This window comes from Diceros bicornis, chromosome 22 (genome assembly GCF_020826845.1).
Source record: "Diceros bicornis minor isolate mBicDic1 chromosome 22, mDicBic1.mat.cur, whole genome shotgun sequence".
Lineage (NCBI taxonomy): Eukaryota > Metazoa > Chordata > Mammalia > Perissodactyla > Rhinocerotidae > Diceros > Diceros bicornis.
The window spans coordinates 32,414,855-32,423,480 of record NC_080761.1 but is presented as its reverse complement, the minus strand read 5'-3'; the positions used below and the strand labels follow the sequence as shown (position 1 = coordinate 32,423,480).

The following is an 8,626-nucleotide window of genomic DNA, read 5'->3' as shown; positions in this document are numbered from 1 at the left end:
CTTCCCCCGCCGGCCTCAGTTTCTGGTTACCTCTCGCGTGCGCTTCACTTTTGGGGGGAAGAAGAGACGAAGGGGAGGGAGGCGCTGAGGGGGGCAGCCGAGTTGCTATTTGTGGCCAAAGAATCCTCTTTAAAAGCAGCAGCAGCAGGAAGGAGGAAAGAGGCGAGGCGGAGGCAGGAGAGGAGACGCGGCCCAGGACCCCCCAGCCGCGAGCGGCGGAGCATCGAGGAGCGGGAGGAGGCAGAGCAGCAGGAGGAGGAGGGAGAGGAGACACACAGCGGCGGCGGCAGCCGGGGAAGCGAGCGCTGGGCGAGCAGGAGGAACGGGAGGAGGAGAAACCGCCGCGGACGCCGCGGGCTCAGAAGGGCCAGGAGGACGGCCCGGGAAGACGAGGAGGAGGAGGCGGAGGAGGAGGAGGAGAAGGGGGTAGGGGTGGAGGGAGGGCGGGGGGACGCGCTCCTTTGGATGCTGGATTTCGGGTTTTTGGACTCACTCGCTGACTCTCCTCCACTTCCTCGCTGTGGACTGGGCTGGCCGCACGAGGGCCGGGCGGCGGCAGCGACCAAGGGGACTTCGGCGGCGGCGGCCGCAGCTCCGCGGGATTAAATTGGCCGCCCGGAGGCGGCGGCTGGGGCAGGCGCGGGCTGCGCGGCCGTGGCGGGGCGCGAAGGCGCTGGAGGAAAGTGCTGGTGGCGGCGCGGGAGGCGGTGGCGGCGGCTGCCCGGAGCCAACATGACCAGGTAAGTCCCCGAGCTGACCCGGTCCGCCCCCCTGTGTCCTCCCCTCTCCGCGCCTGGGGCTTTCCCTGAGCCCGGCTCCGGCAGCCCGCGCCTCTCGGGCCGGAGCAACGCGCTCCCGCGTCCGCGAGCCCAGCGCCCCGGCACCGGAGCGCACACAGTTGTCCTCTCTGAAGCTCCTTGGGCAGAGGTCCTCCACTGCGCGGGTCGCTTCTCACTTAAAGCTTCGGACCAGGGAGAGTGGCAATTCTGGAGAAAGAGGGTGTTTGGATATGTGTATTTGTGCGACCCTCGCTCTCTCCTCCTGGGGTGGGCGTATATTGGGGGAAATGTGGAGCGGTGGGGCAATCCGACCCTACCCAGGGATTCTGCCACTGCATATATTTTTTTAAGAGGCAGTGATCACTGTTTAAGGAGGGCTGGTTGTGGTGAGGGGGCGATTTCTTTTTCTTTCTTTCCTCTGAACTAGTGGGGAGAAGGAGAAACAGCAGGGATCAAGTCTACGCGGCTGCCATAGAGGAGGGGGATTGTTTTGGAGACCTTTCCATGGCAGAATCAGAGCTCGTAGTTCTGCTACGGGAATCTGCTGTTCCTACACACTCATCCCGTAGGGAAGGGAACGCAGAATTTACAATGAAAAGCCCAAGTTGTAGGAAACAATTTAAAAGGAAAGCCACTAGTAAACCAAAGGTTCTTTGCTTTTCTATCGATTTATTGTAGTTTTTATATAGGCATGTAGAAAACTTGCCTTGTTTATCTGTGAGGTTGATTTGCATTTAGAAGCATTAACAAATGAAGTCAGTTTTCTTATGCTTTTAAAAAATTCTTGAACCCTAATTGTGAGCTTGGCTTTCATTAATTGGGTGTTCCAGGGTTCTGAATAGTAGTTCCATTCTCCAAAACCCGGAATATCACAATCCACTTGCATTGTTTCCAGCTCGCCTCCCAGTACACGACTTGCCAAATGTCTCCTCTGTTTTCTAAAATTCTTAGAGTGATCCCCCAGACCAATCTAGAGGAAGCACCCCGGGAAGATTCCTGAGGGATCGCTCTCCCTGTATTTTCTCTTAAAGTTGTTTTTTTTTCTTCTTTCCTTTTACGTGCCCACAGACACAGTGCCAGGACTTAGAGCGTAGGGAACACATTTTGAGCCTCTCAGAGACTGGTAACTGCTTGTGACTTCAGATAGATTTGCTGTTGGACTTCCAGAGCTACAAATGGGAACCTTTCTCTTTGGTGTGCTCTTTCCAGCCATCCTGTAGCACACATGGGGAGTTAGTCCAACTGTAGACAGTTCTAACCATTTTGGCTATTCCATCTGTGTTTCAAAGTGTACACACCCACTACTCAACTTGAGTAAACGCGGGGTGATGTACCAAAACTTGAAATATTCTGATTTAAAGGAATGTTTAGATGATACCAACTTAAAAATTATGTAATATCGGTAATATGATGATATCCAGGACAATGCCTAGTAGATATTACTCTTATTTTGAAAACATATTCAGTTATATGCCACAGATGGATATTATTTTATTGAAATAGTAAAGAGAGAATAAATTTTCAGGGCTTGATGTCCGAATTCTTGAAACAGATGTCCTAAATGGACAATAGAAAGAAAATTTCCCTACCTCCCACCTCCCATAATTATGTACTGTACTTTGCTTTTCAATGGAGCTAGCAGTTCTGTGACAGATTTCTTAAATTCACCCTCATGCTATCAGCTATTATTGTACTTTCAAAGTGTGAAATTGACAACCTGGTCAGTTTCATGAATTCAGCTGTCAGATTGTGTCCAGTTAAAAATTGCTAAAAGCTGTAAATGTGCCTGCCTGGAATTTTCTTTTGTAAAGGAAAGACAGCAAAGAGTTGAGGATTAAGGGGTGTTGTTAATTGTAGATCTTTTAAAATAGATTCACCCCAATGTGAGTTTTATCACTGGCTGTTGTTAGGAAATACATTTAGATTTCTACTATTGTAAAAGTGGCATTCTTTTTGTATCTATAGTTCATTTTAAATAGCGAGCACTTTGCATAGAAATAATCTGTTCATAAAGCCTTCAGTAATAATAGTGTAATAGGAATGAGATTCAAAGAGGAAAAGTGTCTCTCGAAGACGTTTTAATATATATGAGTAATATATTACTTTTGTAATGACATGTAAAGAGGTGGATGAATTAAATATTTTATTGTGGAGGTTATATAACACAAATTCTTTGCGGACCAGTGCAGTTGTAGTTACTAAAGTAATGAAATGCAGTGATCTATTTTAATATATATGTATTTCAGTCGATAACCATGAAACTACTTTAAGTATTAAATACAGTGATTTGATTTGCCTTTTAAGGTTGGCATTCATTTAAAGCTAGAATATCTCAAAGTGAGAACTAAGAATCGGAATCCCCTCATCTGCTGCTATTTGCTAAGCCACTAGGGGCCTGTATAACTGTTCTTATATCCAGGAGACATCCTTGTATGGCATATGCAAACCCTTCCTAGAGAGACATTTAAAAAAAATTCAAGTAGGCAGTCCCCTAAGTTTTTATTTTGTCCTTTTTAACCCATTAACTCATGCTCTGATGTTAGTATAGACATTGATTGAAGCGTCTTACAAGAACATTATTTAGAGCTGCTCTGAAACTATGGTGGTGTAAGGATGATTTTTCATATGGAGTGTGAAACATAGAAGAGGTGTTTGTGCAAATTCATATGTGATCCCAGTTTCTCAGTGTATGTCAATGATAAACAGATAGGAACATTAATAACTTTTCTTTATTGGACTGATAAGGATGTTATTTGTGTAATGTAGGGTTAAAAGATAAATGAAGCAGAATTACTTTAGGGAAAGTATAGTCATAGATTGATGGTGTGATTAAACTAGCTTTATAAGTGCTGTGCAAGGCAGTATGGAAGGAGAATCTGAGGCTGTGACTACAGTTTAGTCAGCACTTGAGGGACCTGGACTGAAGATGAACTATACCTTTTTAAGTGTCAGTTTCACAAATTTGAAATCGACCAGCCTTGGCAGTCTTGATGGACAGTAGGCAATAAGGTCAAGTATACTTACACTGTTCTTTTGTTGATTTTCAGTTTTTCAAACTGACAAGGGTGACTATTTGTAAAAGAGCACCCTATAAGTATTTGCATATTGGATTTCCTTCAGACCAAACTTGATTTATCAAGCCGTTGAACGATTCTATTTTTAAAAGGATTCTATGGATAAATAAGAATTCATTAACACAATCACATAGGAAAAGTGCCATTTCAGGAAAGATGGGTTTCTCAAGGTGATTTTGCTTTAAAACTACCCTTCTTTCGTTTCAGTGTGTATTTGTGAGTAGTCTTTTTTTTTTTTTTTTTTTTTGTGAGGAAGGTCAGCCCTGAGTTAACATCCATGCTAATCCTCCTCTTTTTGCTGAGGAAGACCGGCTCTGAGCTAACATCTGTTGCCAATCCTCCTCCTTTTTTTCCCCAAAGCCCCAGTAGATAGCTGTATGTCATAGTTGCACATCCATTCCAGTTGCTGCATGTGGGACGCGGCCCCAGCATGGCCGGAGAAGCGGTGCGCTGGTGCGGGCCAGGGATCCGAACCCGGGCCGCCAGCAGCGGAGCGCGGGCACCCAACCGCTAAGCCACGGGGCCGGCCCTGTGAGTAGTCTTAGAGTTGAAGTATGTGTATACTCTAACTTGTGATTCTGAGACCATCAAACTTTTAGGCTCACATCTTTAAATCTATACATCAAACCTTTGGTCACGGGTACCTTTTTAATTCTCAAAAGTTTCTGGGAATCTTGAAAATAAACTTTACCTTTGATGTAGTGTATTCAACTTAGTGGCAAGAAAATATACTTTTAGGATTCTTATTATAAGCACAGATATATGAGGTGCTAAATATAAAGATATAGTTATTCAGTTTTCCAGAGTATTCAAAGAATGTATTATTTTTTCCTATTGTCTTAAAGGGACAGTAGTTTTTGGTTGAAAAGATTAGTAGTAAATGAGTTATATTTTAAGCTAAGCCTACTGAGTATCTTATTACCTTATGGGGTTATTTACCTTTTATTTGTACTGTTTAGTTTCTTTGAAAAAATCTTTTAGGAAAACCATTTACTTGTGATGGCATGAAGGCAACTTGTAGCCTCAGGCAAAGTTAATGTTTGAAAACATTTCTTTGTATATTATCAATGATCTGCCAAGAAAGAGCAAAGAGAAGAGTTGTTCTCTCTGTAAACTACAAGACTGAGGATTCCTATATAACACATCAACTGAAGAAATCTGATAATGTGAAAGAAGATTGCTTGGAAGAGATTTGTCAGTAAATTTCGTTCCAACAAATATCACTTGCTTAAGCGTCTGTAATTTTATAACACAGTGACATTTCCACCAAAAGATATGTTTGTTTGGGGATATGGTTTCTATATGGATAATCTCATTTGCTTTTAATTAGTAATTGGTAACACTTATTAAAATGTCATGCTTGGCTTGCATTTGTTTTGACAATTAAAGTGTTCAAATTCTTACCCCCCCTTTTTTTAAAAAAATGAAAATGTGGTTCAGCTCTCCACAATTAAGCCCTTAAGAGAGATAGCTAAAAGAATATACGGCTTGTGCTTACTGATTATTCATTATATGAAATTATAGCCTCAGATGTAAAAGTTCAGCATTTTCTTCGCGTCATAAGTCTTGGGGAGGTCGAAGAACAAATGCTTATACGCTACAGCAGTCTCTGATCTAATGTAATCTAAATAATAAAGTCATGACAATGGTGCTATACTGAAGCATTAATGAAATAGGGTTCTCATAAGATGTATTTCACAAAATTACATTTTGGGCTCGTGCCGCTCGTTTCCGCTTTAATAAATTACCCACTTGCTTTCATGTAATCAACAGTTAGTTTGCATTTTCTTGTCTTAACATTTTATTTATAAAATATTTTTAAGACTTAGACATTAAAGTAATATACATATTATGTCCATATATGCTGTTGCACTGCTCAAAGCAACTTGTCAGGAAAAAAAATGGCTTAAAATAATGCCTGCAGTATCCTGCCTCCTCCATCTCAAACTAATTCACTCAGTATCTTTCTGTTCATTATTTTCTGTTTGATGCTGATATATTTAATAGGATCATATCAATACTTCTCGGTGGGTCTATAGCTTTTTTAAAATTACAAAACAGAAAGGTAAAACTGAACTTTTCCTTGGTGTTTCCACCTCTGCTGTTCCCCAAATCAAAACCCCATGTGTCATAGATCAGTAAATTAAATGGTAGAGATGACAATTTGGAAAGCTAAGACATCTGATTCTGTAAGTCAGCAGATCAGGTGTACCAGTAGACAAATAGTGTTGAGACCACTTAGATGTTCCTCTCCCCACCTGCAGCAAGCCAGCCTTGCTCTCTTTTGCAAATGGCCGCTCTTAGGTGGCAGGTAGCTCCTCTTTGGCTTTTTCAGCGTTTATAATAAAATATAAGAGCAAAAGCAGCCATCTGAGGCTAGGCTTTCTTCTAGTTCTTTGAATTCACTGACCAGAAACACTGCTTAACTTTGACATTCAGATAACAATGTCAGGAGCGTTGTGACCTTTACCACATTGCTATTTACTGGATTTAAACATTGTAACTCTGTCAGTTTTCTGAGCTTGATTGAATTTATAAATTCTTAATTGTGTTTTTTTAACAGCCTTCGAGCTATATTCTCTAATGTAGCAGTAGCTAACCAAATTGAGATTTGCGAATTGCATTTAGAAAATAGCACTTCTCTTTATTGCTTTGAGATTAGGAGATATTGTACTTTCACATATATAAAATGATCATTTGTAATCATTGGGTCCCAATAACAAGAGACTTCTTTTCCATGCTTCAGTAAATGGACTACTTTTATTAACAAAAAGATTTGTGTTAGTACTGATCTTATAAATAATTGAAAATCAGTTATTTAATCTTATTTAATCATGCAGGTATATAATGTATATAAGGATAATGATAAAGATTGCAAAATCTCAACTAGCTTCTTCCTTTTTTTTTTGTTTTGCTGCAGTGAAAAGAACATAAATTTGAGGCAAAAAGAAGAATCAAGTAGTGAACATGCTATATTCAATAACGCTAGTTTCTATGATGGAGTTCTGCTGTCTTTAGCTATCTGCTATAAATTATTGCTACCTGACTTAAAAATTAAGACTTGTTGGATATGGGTGTTTTGTGTACATTTGCCCAATTTGCATTCCGTTGTGTGCATGCTATAATTACTACAGATGCTGGAACCACCTTTTCCCTTCCAGCACTTTACTGAAGTCTGTAGACATCAGTGTGCCGTAGTACACTATTTATCTCAGAAAACTTTTAGAGCAAAAGCTAGAAATGATTTTACCTAGAATGTACAAAGAGAACATTTTGCTCAAAATGTATTAATAGATTCCTGATAATATTTGATGTGGAGCTGCAGTCCAGGGGAAGAGGTGTTTAGAAAAGCAGTTAATTAAAATACTGATCTGAAAGAATTGCCTTTTTTTTCTTTAATGGTAGTGCATCTTAGAAAGCTCCTTAGCTCTTTGCCAGTGCACCTGTCCTTCCCTGAAAGCTCAGGTTTCAAGGGCAATGATGGATGGTGGGTGCCTGTAGCCAGTTGTGGGGTTTGCTCTGAGGTCAAATGTATCGATGGAGGATAGGAATTTATAGCCTTCTGTCTCTCCCTAAGATCCACCAGTACAATTTCACAGAGAAAAATTAGACTAGACGCATCAAATGCTGATCCAGTGTCCCATAATGGATCCAAAAGACATTTGTTTTCAATGTTTAAAATAATTTTTTCCTTTATCCCCCTTCCTAATGCTTTATCTCAACTAAAGGGACATATTGAGTGTGCTAATGGTTTCTTACTGCACGAGTAGACCCCGGCCTCCCTGCGAAAACATATTTGAACTACTTGTAATAGTAACTTAACTGAAATATTATTAAAGAATTTTAAGAGAGAAACAAAATATGACTACCAGTTTGACTTTTCAGGTTGAAAGAGTTCACTGTATTTTTAGATTCATGATTCTATATCTTGTTTTAAATAGATCTATCAAGATTATTTGGCTAATTGGGAATAATATAATCTATGGGAAATATCTCAAATATTCTAAATCTCTTTACTGGCCAAGTACTAATTTTCACTTTTTTCCTGGAGAGGAAAAAAGGAAGAAATTATAATATTTTCCTAGAGGAATAAATTTTGGGGAACATCTTCCATTGGAAATATCCCATGGATGGAAGTTGTTCCGAATTCCTTCTTTGACCCCACTTTCTTTAGAAACGTTGTTTCCTCTTCATTTGCTGTTTTGGCCTCTATGTCTCCATCTCCATTCTAAACTCTTTAACTGTCGTTTCATCTATGGCCCTCTTTAGGTCGCTGTCTATATTGTCTTCCAGGGTATTCCTATCCACTTCTCATAGAAGCAATGATTCCTGTATAGATGACCCTCAACATAAATTTCCTATCTTCTCCCTGGAGCTCCAGACTTGAATTTTTTATCTGCTTGTTAGATGGTTGAGAAATAGAAGGCTCTCCTATATCTCAAACTCTGTGTTTTATAAACTTAAAATATTATCTTCCATCCGTACTTATATCTACTTCTTTTTTCTTGGTGCCTCATCATCTGATTTATCCCTGGACTAGAAACTTTGGTGTCATCTCTGTCTCCTTCCCTCTTTTCCATTATCTTGTTGTTTAGATGCTCGGCACAGCATTCGTAGCTTCCTATGTGGTCTTGGGGTCTTTTCATTTCTCCTCTTCAATTTTTTTCTTAAAAACTTTTGCTTTCTGAAATGCAAACCTCCTGAAACCTGCATACTCAAGTGCTAAATCCTCAGCACAGCGGTCAGAGCCCTTTGCAGTTAACCAGTTACCCC

General features: G+C 40.5%; 1 protein-coding gene across 2 annotated transcripts in view; it reads left to right on the top strand.

The window, feature by feature from the left end:
- Window positions 1-495: 495 nt before the first annotated feature.
- The window catches only part of PTPRD (protein tyrosine phosphatase receptor type D), a 494,552-nt gene continuing 486,421 nt past the window's right edge, over window positions 496-8,626 (top strand). For both annotated transcript variants that reach the window (XM_058565790.1, XM_058565791.1), the window contains exon 1: window positions 496-740. The gene's annotated coding sequence lies outside the window, so the exon portion shown is untranslated. The remainder of the gene's footprint in view (window positions 741-8,626) is intronic.